Here is an 11,558-nt window from a genome sequence, read left to right as displayed (position 1 = left end):
GCAGCGCGGGGGCGCGGCCCCCCGCCCCCGCCCCCGCCCCTCCCTGCCGCCTCAGGCCTCTCCTCCGCCTCCGCCCCGCAGCTGGGCCCGGCCACGCCACCACCCACAGGCCCCCACGCCCGGCCCGGCCGGCGTCAGGGCAACGCGCCGCCGACTACAACTCCCGGCAGACAACGCGCCAGCCGCGCCTCAAACTTAACGGGGGGAAGCGCGCTGCATGTCGGGAGGCTATAGTCTTCCGGCTGAGGCACTCTGCGGCGCGTCTTTTCGGTCTACTAGGGTCAGAGGGCGCCGCGGCATGCTGGGAAATGTAGTCTTCTTGGAACATGCTCTGTAGGCGTGAAAGAACGGAAAGAGAAATAAAAACATTTTTTTTAAAAAGCAGTAATTAACATTGGGCACATTTTATGATCCAGGCATTGTCCAACATGCTTCACATGTATTATCACATTTAATTCTCAAAACAGCCTATGACAGATAATACTGGTCTTATTTTATAAGTGAGTAAAGCAAAATTCAAGAGAAATTGAGTGACTGATTGGCCTAACTTACTATCCCTACGCTTACAAATGTTGTTCCCTCTACCTGGAATGTCTTTCTATTCTTTATTAACCTAAGAGGTTCCTTTTTTTATTTTAGGTGTTTGTTGTAATAGGGCACGTGCACTTGCTCTTGCCTGAAAGGAGAGAGACACAGGGATTCAGAAAGGGAGAGAGACAAAGGGATTCAGAGAGACGAAACTGAGAAATCACTCCCCAAGGGGGATGGCCACACCTTGCAATCCCTTCTCCTCTGGAGATTTTGGGCAAATGTGCCCAGAGTGATTTTCAAGCCATTGGTCCAAGACTCAGACTTTGTTGGGCCATGTGGGAGTCCAGTACCTCAACCACTGTGCCACCTGCTGGCCCTAACCTTAGAGTTTCTTGAAACCGGGCAAAGGCTAACAGCCATGGCACTAGACTTGGACTGCAAAGGTTCACAACCTGTTTTGACTGCTTACTTAGGCAAATTACTTCTTCTATCCTGTGCCTTCCTTTCACCAAGATGTTAACAGAGCAGAACTATAACACACCTATATGAGATAGGGAACATAAAGCACTTACTCAGACTTGGCACACAGCAAGGACTCGAAAATGTGTATTTTATTCCTGCATATTCTAAATTATTAATAATAATTGAACTAGGGCCAACAGGTGGCATGGTGGTTAAGGCCACTGAACTTGCACATGACCAACCGTGGTTCGGGTCCTGGACCTGGCGGCTTGCTTTCTCACTGCCTCACTCTCTTGCTCTCACTCTTTCTCTGTCCCTCTCTGGTCAAATTTAAATAAATAAATAAATAAATACAGTTATTTTTTTAAAAAATAATAATTGAACCAAGGAGACATCTAGAACTTTCAAAGTAGCAAAGTAGCAGAAGTGTTAAGGATTTCCTTTTTTTTTTTTTTTTTTTCTCCTCATGAAAACAGATCCAGCTGGTTGTGGGCCCACATTTCAATATTTTCTCTTGTCTTTGCTGTCAAGAATCACTTCATCCAGTAGCAATGAGGCTGGTCTAGTAACCAATCTTCCCAAGCCTGCTATTCTAATTTGCTGCTTCCAGTCTTTTGTGTTTGTTAGGCTTGCATGAAAACATGCTCTGAATAAGGATCAGATGAGCTCTTTAATAAAGAAAATTATGGCTTCTCAAAGGTCTTTTTTATCCCTGCCTGAGCCTTTCAAATGTGTGAAGTTGCTGGGACTGGCAAGTGGAGTAGTGGTTGGGGCACTGGACTCCCATATCGCCAACTATGGTTCAAGTCCCAGCCTGATGGCTTGCTTTTTCACTTTCTCTGTCTCTATTTCCGTGTGCATGTGCGTGTGTGTGTGTGTGCACGTGCGTGTGCACATGTGTGTGTCTCTGGTGAGCACATGTGCCCTACAGCAAATTTTAAAATAATAATAATAATAACATCAAGTAAATCTTTAAAATATATATATATATATGTGAAATCACTTAGGAGCAGAGTGTCAAATAAGAGAGCTTAACTGGAATTTTCCTCTATTATTTTACATAAATAAGTCTTGCTTCCTCCCCAGCTTATGATCTATATGCAAACAATGCCTTGCCTTGGATATTGTTGCAGTTTTAATTCACCACAGCCCCCACTGCAAGTACAAGTAGCCATTCCCAGATAATGGTAGAGTTTATTTTGCCTAACTTTCCAGGTTAGGCAAATTTTTTTCAAATGTGGGAGACGTGCTAGAACTTTCAAGATTCAGAACAGCATGAATTGTGAAACATAAGTCACACTTGTGTTTGTTCAGTAATCGAGACACTCCAATGTTTTTCTCAAAGCATAAAAATGAAAACAAGGAGGCTTCTGTAAAGCCACCTCACAGGTAGAGCAGTCCCTTCACATTTAAGCAATCTTCCCCCTCACCTCTTAGTTAAGCCATGCTGCATCCAGATACGCAGGTAGCAAAACACTGACTGAGGTCGAACCATTGTCCAAAGAATATATAAACAGGCAGATGCCACCACCAGACTCATTCTGCTGTGGGGTAAACTGAGGATGACAGCAAGCCCAGAAAAACGTCTTGGGAATATGGCAGCAGAAAATTCAGATTTAATCTTGAGTAATTGGAGTTGGCCACCTGGAGTGCAGGGTTGAGAAAAATTCTGAGGCTTTGTCAATACTCCTTGTAAGAAAGAAAAAAAAAAAGGTGCCATGATCAATTTGTGAGGCTGCCTAGGGTGTGGGATGGGAAATGGTGACACACAAGCCAAACCCATCCTGGCTGAGGACTCATCTACCATGGTAAAGATTCACAAGGTCTACTGGCTCCATACTAGAGAGCTCCGGACTATTTTGGCCTTCATTTTTGCTACAGAGTGCATGGACTCGTCAGAAAGACAGAGACAGACAGAGAGATAGAAAGCGAGAAATCATTCCCCAGGGGGGATGGCCACACCGCAATCCCTTCTCCTCCATTCTCCTCCCACGCACCCAGTGTGAGTTTAAATCACCGGGTCCAGGACTTGAACCACGATGGGAGTTCAGCGACATAGCCATTACGCTAAATGCTGGTCCCTTTGGCCTTCATTTTTTAGGTCTCTTGGGCAAATGCATAACCTTTGCAAACCTTGACCAACTAGTGACTTATTAAAAACTGAGTGAGACCAGCCAATGACATGGTGCTTAAGTGCTTAAGGCAGCTGAGTCCCACATAGCCAACTGCGTGGTCCAAATTCTGAACCCAGTTGCCTGAAAAACACTCTGGGCAAATGTGAGTGCATGCTCTCAAGAAGAGAATGGAGGAGAAAGGATTTCATATGGCCATCACCCCTTGGGGTGCTTTCTCACTTTCTCTCTGGCTCTCTGATGAGCACATGTGTGCCCTATAATAATTTTTTCTAATTTCATTTAATCTTCCAACTACAGCCCTGGGAGGCAAGAAAGAGAAGCCTAGAAAGGATGAAAAACTTGCTCATGATCCATGCTGTTATTAATTCTTGTGGCTGGAACTTCAACTTTGAAAAAATTAACAGAAAATCTTTTTTTTTTTTTTTTGAATGAGTTCTGTTATAGAGCATGTGTGCTTGCTGGAGACACAGAGACAGAGAGAGAGAGAGAGCAAGAAATCACCCCCTGGAGAGATGGCCACACTGCAATCCCTTTTCCTCCATTCTCCTCTTGGGATTTTGGGCACACATGACATGAGTTTCAAGCCACCAGTCCAGGACTTGAACCATGGTCAGCCACGTGGGTGTCCAACACCTTAAACATTACACCACTTCCTGGTCCCAAAAAAAGTCTTTATTTAGCACTTGCTGCTAAGCCAGACACTGAGCTGAGCATTTTATATGCATTATCTCATTTAGCCCGCACAAGAACTGCACAAGGTGGATTATTGTTGTCCTCATTTTAAACATTAAGTACTAGAGAAACAGGGAGGTTAAACAGTTTGCCCAAGGTCACACAGCTTGTAGGAGGCAGAGCTGGGATTCTTCCTATAAAGGTAAACAGCTTTGCTACTATGCTATTCCACCTCTGTTTACATGGATGGACATACACACACACACACACACACACACAAGTAAATGAAGCATGGTGAGCCTGGGAGCGAGTGTGACCTCCCTAGGGAATAGGGCAAGGTTAGCAATGGGGGTAGGATGGATCTAGTCCAGCAGAACCTGAGAGGAGTGAGTCGGCAGTGGGGAGGAGAATATGGACTGAAGGGGGCCCTGTACTTGAGGTCGTGGGAGGTTACAGGGCCCACTCCACACCCACTCATTTGAGCACAAGCAGACACAGTGCCCTGAAGAGTCACACAGACTCCAGTAAAAGACTTGTCACTTTCCGGACCTTTTTCCAGAGAAACCCACTTTCTTGTCCAAGGCATAGGTAGACTAGAAGTCTCCCTCAACAAGAAATGAAAGGTCTACATCCAATCGTTTGGAATATTCTGTAGGTTCGACTCTCAAATATATCCAAGATACCACCATTTCTCACTATCTTCACTACTGTCACTCTGGTTGGTGTCACTATCATCTCTTGCCTAGACTGTTGCAGTAGTATTCCTCACGGGAGATGGAGAGAATTATGGCTTTCCAAAGATGTCCATATCCTTTCTTTTTCCAAACATTTATTTATGAATGTATGTATTTGTCATGATTTTCAAGCCACCCAATCCAGGATGCAAACAATGGTCAGCCGTGTGGGAACCCAGTGCCTTAACCACTCTACCACCTGTTGGCCCCAAGATGTTCATATCTTAACTCCAAAAATATCATCTTATGTGGACTTTGTAAAAGTGTTAAATTAAAAATCTTGAGTTAGGGAGATTATCCTGGATGATTGTCCTGAGCCCATTGTAACGACAAGAAGGAAGCAGGAGAGTCAGAGGCAGAGAGATACTAGCTGCTATCCTTCCGGCATTGAAAATGGAGTAAGAGACTACAAGCCAAGGAATGTAGGTGACTTCTAGAGATTGGAAAAGGCAATGGAAGAGACTTTCCCCTGGAACCTTCAGAAGGAATGTAGCCCTGTTGACCACTTCATTTTAGTCTACTGAGAGCTCTATTACCATACTTCTGACCTCAAGAGCAATAAAATAATGAATTCATGTTGTTTTAAGCCACTAAGTTTGCAGTGATTTGTTAGAACAGTAATAGGAGCCTGATATGCATCTTCTCTGGCATTGCTGTCTCCATCTTACCACCTCCAGCTCATTCTCTACATGACAACCAGAGGGGTCATTTAAAAAATATATGTCAGGCTCTTTTCCGGCTGTTGCAGCATATAGCACCATGAGCAGCAAAGTCTCTCGCAACACCCTGTATGAGGCAGTGCGGGAAGTCCTGCACAGGAACCAGCTCAAGCACCGGAAGTTATCAGAAACGGTGGAGCTACAGATCAGCTTAAAGAACTATGACCCTTAAAAGTGCAAGTGCTTCTGGAGCACAGTCAGGCTTAAGTTCACTCTCCGCCCCAAGTTTTCCGTGTGTGTCCTGGGGGACCAGCAGCACTGCCACGAGGCCAAGGCTGTGGACATCCCCTACATGGATATCAAGGCACTGAAGAAACAGAACAAGAATGAGAATCTGGTCAAGAAACTGGCCAAGAAGTATGATGCCTTTTTGGCCTCAGAGTCCCTGATCAAACAGATCCCACAAATCCTGGGCCCAGGTCTAAATAAGGCCAGCAAATTCCCTTCCCTGCTGACACAATGAGAACATGGTGGCCAAAGTCAATGAGGTGAAGTCCAAAATCGAGGTTCCAGATGAAGAAGGTGCTGTGTCTAGCTGTGGCCGTTGGCCAGGTGAAGATGACAGATGATGAGCTTGTGTACAACATCTACTTGGCTACTAACTTCCTGGTGTCATTACTCAAGAAAATTGGCAGAACATCTGGGCTTATACATCAAGAACACCACGGGCAAGCCCCAGCACCTGTATTAAAGTATATCTTAATAAATTCTAGTGCCACTAAAAATATGTGTGTGTGTGTGTGTGTGTGTGTGTGTGTGTGTGTCAGATCCAGTTACTGCACTGCTCTCAACCCTCCAATGGCCCTTTACATTCTTCAAAGTAAAAACTGAAGTCCTCTCGTTGCCCCTCAAGTCCCTACACAGTGTGACAGGATCCTCCCAAACCTCCCTGTCCTCTTCCTTTCCAATGTCTCAGGGGGGCTGGTTCCCCCCTGTCCCCTCTGCTGCTCCTTAAACACACCAGGGCAACCCCTACACTACCCACACCTCTCCTCTGGAGCTGGCAGGTGGAGTGGTGGTTAAGCACACTGGACTCCTACATGGCTGACAACAGTTCAAGTACAGGACCTGGTGGTGGCTTGCTTCCTCACTTTTCCTCTCTCTCTCTCTCACTCTGACCCTCTCTGGTCAAAAATTAAAATAAATAAATAAATGAAGTTAAAATTTTAAAAAATAATTCTTTAAAAAATAATAATAATTGAAGTACTCATCACCTTTTAAGATATTAAAATTATATAACTTTGAATCAGCAGGTGGTGTGGTGGTTGAGGCACTGGACTTCCACACAGCTGACCGTGGTTTGAGTCCTGCACCTGGCGGCTTGCTTTCTCACTTTTCTTCTCTCTGCCTTTCTATCTCTCTCTGCTGAATTAAAGAATAATAAATAAATAATTTTATATATATTATGCAGCTTACCCATTTTCTTTGTTGTTTATCTCTGCTTCTTCCACAGGGGATTCCCACAGATCATTATTTTGCCCGCAATATAGCATCAACACCTAGAACTTTACCTAGTATTTAGTAAGTGCTCAGGAAATACTTGTTAAATGAATACAGTCAGGGAACTAGACTGTAAGCAGCAGTAAAACAAGGTAATCCCACCTGGGAAGGCTCCTGGTTCAAGTCTAGAGACCTCCCAGAATACACACCAGGCATGCAAGTGGCAACCCATTGTCCAGGGCTAACTGAAGGCTGGGGGATGGATCACAGAATTAGGACTCTGTTGAGGTGCTGTCTCTTTGTCTCTGTCTCTCTCGCATTTGCTCATGAAATAACTAAATAAAACAAAAATGAATATAGTCACGCATTCTGTAAAACGTTTCAGTGAGGGACTGGCAGGAGACGCAGTGGTTAAGGGCTCTGGACTCCCACATAGCTGACTGTAGTTCAAGTCCCAGACCTGGTAGTTTACTTTCTCCCTCTCTTTCTCTCTCTCGCTCTGTCCCTTTCTGGCCAAATTAAATAAAGTTAAATAATTCTCTTTTTTTTTTTTTGAGAGGTTTTGCTATAGGGCACATGTGCTCGCCAGACAGAGAGAGACAGAGAGACAGAAAGCGAGAAATCACCCCCCCAGGGGGGATGGCCACACCGCAATCCCTTCTCCTCCATTCTTCTCTTGGGATCTTGGGCACACACGCACATGCGCCTGGCATGAGTTTAAGCCACTGGGTCCAGGACTCGAACCGTGGTCGACTACATGGGAGTCCAGCGATATAGCTATTACACCAACTGCTGGTCCCAAATAAAATAATTCTTTAAAAAAAACATTTCAGTGAATGACAGACTGCATATACGGTGTAATACAATTGCAACAGTCTATATCATATAGCCTAGGTGCGTAGTAGTTTAAAGCATCTATGATGTTTGCACAACAAAATCACCTAATAATGCATTTCTCAGAACACGTCTCTCATAAAGTGACGCATGACTATCCTTGAATAAATAAGTATTGGACTTGAATGAACCGAGGTAGCAGCGACCTGGATGGCAGTCTTGCCATAATGAGACTTTGGACAAGACCCTTTTCCTCTCGGTTTATACTCTGTGATTCTACAAAGGATCCAAGTCCCTGAAGCTGGGCCTTGGCCTCCAGCCTCAGTTCTGTGCCTAACTACACAGCAGGCGGGCTGGGCAAGTAGGGAGTCAGCCCTAACCCTCAGGTGGGGTCTGCTAAGCTCCCAGAGCTCACCGTTCTGGCCCTAAAAGACATGAGAGGTCACTTGTTGGCAGCCTTGGGGTTTAGGAGCACCTGCAGCTGCCACCTCCACTCCCTCCGCCCCCTCCTCCCGAGGGGGAGGCAAAACTGGTCCAACCGGTTCTCCTGGGCCACAGGTATATCTGCTCTGTCAACTGAGACTTCTAAGACACCGACTCAGTCTTCGCAAATATTCTGTGCTCTTTCTTAGGACACAGGAAGCATCCTTTAAATCAGACATTACTTCCCAGGACTTTGAGCCAGCCGTTTTGCAGTCTGTCTATATGGCAGATTCCTGCTAGTGAGAACTTACCGTTGGCCTCCCTGGGATGGGAGAAGGGGATGGGAAAATTGGGCTTTGTTTCCTCAAAGTGCTGTTGTTTGTTCATTCAACAAAGGTTGACTGAAAATTCCTGGGCAGTTCTGGGCAAACATTTTTGCAAAATAGGCAAAAGTCCTTGCCTTGGGGCCAGCAGGTGGCATGATGGTTGGAATGCTGGAAACTCCCAGGAGGCTGACCCGGTTTGAGTCCCAGACCTGGCAGCTTGCTTTCTCACTTTCCCTTCTCTCTCTGTTTCTCTCTGGTCAAATTAAAAAATGATGATAAATAAAATTAAATAAATAATTTTTTAAGTCCTTGACTTTGAGGACCTTTTGTTTCCTCTACTGAGGATGATAGACAATTTTTAAAAATGTCTAATATGATGTCAAGTGTTATGAAAAAAAGAAAACAGGCTAAGAAGCTAAAGAATGATGGGGATAAGGACTGTTTTAGATAGACTGGCCAAGGAAGACCTAAGAAAATAACTTTTAGTTGGGGCTGGCACATGGTCTGGTAGATAAGGTGCTGGACTCCCACATGGCCAACCGTGTTTTGAGTTCCAGACCCAGTGGCTTGCTTTCTCATTTTCTCTCTCTCTCTCTCGGGTCACAATAAAATAAATAATTCTGTTTAAAAATAAAGAAAATAAGTTTTGGACAAATGTGAATAGAGGGAGGGAACCTACCACGTAAAAATTTGCAGGAAGAGCATTGAAGACAGAGGGATGAGCAAGCACGAAGGTCCTGAGGCATGAACTAGCTTATATAATGGAGGCACACAGGGTAGATGTGGCTGGAGTGGGAGTAGGTGGAAGAGTTAGGAAGGATCATGTCTATGAGAAAAACTCCAGATTCAGCAACTTGGAAGCTACTGGAAGGTTTTTAACTGATTGAGGCTCTAAGAAGATCCTCTAGACTTCTATCAAGAGAGGATCACAAGGGACCAGCAGGTGGCATGGTGGTTAAGGTGCTGGACACTCCCACAGCCGGCCACGGTTCGAGTCCTGGACCTGGCAGCTTCCTTTCTCCCTTTCCCTCTCTCTCTCTGTGTTTCTCTCTGGTCAAATTAAAATAAAAATGAATGAATAAATAAAATAAATAATAATTTTTTAAAAAAGAAAAAAGATGAAGGAGAAATTAAAAAAAAGAGAGAGAGGGTCACGATAGGGTAAGAGAGAAGGCCAGGTGAGCAGGCGTTGGCACCTAGGAGAAGTGGTTCCAAATCCCACTCTGGGCCTTCAGAGCTAATGAGAGCTTTAGAGATCCCAAGGCGAGGCACAAACTCTGGATTCTGTCAGTCTGCGGTTTTAAGACCAGCTCCTCACATTCTGGCTAAGAGTCCTTGGGTAGTTCACCACACCTCTCTGAGCCTTGATTTCTCCATCTGTAAAATGAGCAAGATGAGCTTGCTTCCAAGGGGCGTCTTAAGGAGTCAGTGACTTGTAAGTAAAACACAGCACAGAACTTGGCATGAAGCAGGCCCTCAATAAAGTGGGCCATGACTCAACCCTCTACATTTGGAGACAGAGAGACTGAGGCCAGTTAGCTTAAAGGCAGAGAACTGGTAGGGAAAAGGAGGGAAGGAAGTAGGACTTATAGGATCCATCAAGTCCTGTACCCACGGGATCTAGACAGCTAAATGAGTGAGTGAAGTGGGAAAGGAACATGGAAAAACCTGTGGCCTTTCCTGGCATCTTGTTTTCTTACTTTCGAGAGACACTGGGAACTTAGAAATATTTCTTTACTTGGGACCAGCAGTTAGTGTAATGGCTATGTCGCTGAACTCCCATGTAGCCAACCGTGGTTCAAGTCCCGGACTCGGTGGCTTAAACTCACGCTGGGCGCCTGTGCATGTGTGCCCAAGATCTCGAGAGGAGAATGGAGGAGAAGGGATTGTGGTGTGGCCATCCTCCCTGGGGGGTGATTTCTCGCTTTCTATCTCTCTGTCTCTCTCTGTCTTTCTGGCAAGCATATGTACCCGATAGCAAAAACCTCTCCAAAAAAAAAGAAAAAAGAAATATATCTTTACTCAGTACTGGACAGAGGTGCAGTGGAAATGCAACACACTTCAAGGCTGACCCACATAGGAGGGTTCGGGTTCATATATAGAGACCTCCCTGGATGCACCAGGTTTGTGTGCCCATGATCTTGAGCTGGCTGAAGCTGGGAGCGAGTCACAGCATGAAGATCCTATTGAGGGTGACTGTCTCTCTATCTCTGTCTCTACTTTGGTGGAAGAAAGAAATAGAAGAACTTTTAAAAATAAATATTTTGGGGCTGGCAGGTGTTGTGGTGGTGGATAAGGGCGCTGAACTACATGGCCAACTGTGGCTCGAGTCTCAGACCTGGAGGCTTGCTTTCTCACTTTCCCTCTCTCTCTCTCTCTTTCTCTCTCACTCTGTCCCTCTCTGGACAAATTAAAATAAACAAATAAAGCTAAATAATTCTTTTTAAAAAAAAATTTCTCAGGGCTAAGCAAGTGGCATGGTGTTAAGGCATTGGACTCTCACATGGCCATCTGTGGTCTGAGTCCTGGACCTGATGGCTTGCTTTCTCACTTTTCCGTTTTCTCTCTTTGTCTCTCTAATCAAATTAAAAATTAATAATAACATGTAAAATTAAATAATCTTTTTAAAAATATGTATTTCTCTGGCAAGCCAGTGGCATGGTGATAACGGTGGCTGTATCCTACATGGCTACCTATGTGCTTCAAGTCCCAGATTCAGAGGCTTATAAAACATGCTGGTGTATGCGCACGCATCCCCAAAATCCTGAAAGGAGGGAGAGATGTAGGAGAAGGGAACTGCAGCTTGACCGCCCCATAGGGGGTGCTTTCTTGTTCTCTCTCTCCTTGTCTCTGTCCAGTGAGCACATGCACCCTCTGGGGGGGAAAAAAGTTAACAAAAGATTTTATGCACACATATATATATCACCTAAAATAAATCAACACACACACAGTAAACGGCAACTGGTTTTCAGCTGCAGTGTCAGGGAGACATCAGGGGAAGGTGGGGACTGTGACCATCTGCAATACACATGCTCATTGGAAAGGGCTGGCTAGCCCAGCTCCACCTGACTGTTGTCGCACTATGCCCAACACCCTGTGAACAGAAGTTAGAAACCCAGACTTTGGAAAAGGTTCCGATTTTTTTTCTTTTTTTCTTTTTTTGGCTATAGGTCGCATGCTCGCATGCGCTCGCCAGACAGAGAGAGACAGAGAGATAGAAAGCTAGAAATCACCCCCCAGGGGGGATGGCCATGCCGCAATCCCTTCTTCTCCATTCTCCTC

At 45.1% G+C, this 11,558-nt stretch overlaps 1 pseudogene; it reads left to right on the top strand.

Annotated features, from left to right (window-relative positions):
- The first annotated feature begins 5,293 nt into the window (after positions 1-5,293).
- LOC102487353 (60S ribosomal protein L10a pseudogene) lies at positions 5,294-5,944 on the top strand (annotated as a pseudogene).
- Positions 5,945-11,558: the final 5,614 nt, after the last annotated feature.

The sequence above is a fragment of the Tupaia chinensis genome, unplaced genomic scaffold, assembly GCF_000334495.1.
Source record: "Tupaia chinensis unplaced genomic scaffold, TupChi_1.0 Scaffold000115_1, whole genome shotgun sequence".
Lineage (NCBI taxonomy): Eukaryota > Metazoa > Chordata > Mammalia > Scandentia > Tupaiidae > Tupaia > Tupaia belangeri.
Note: the sequence above shows the minus strand (reverse complement) of the source record. Positions and strands in the feature narration are given on the sequence as shown.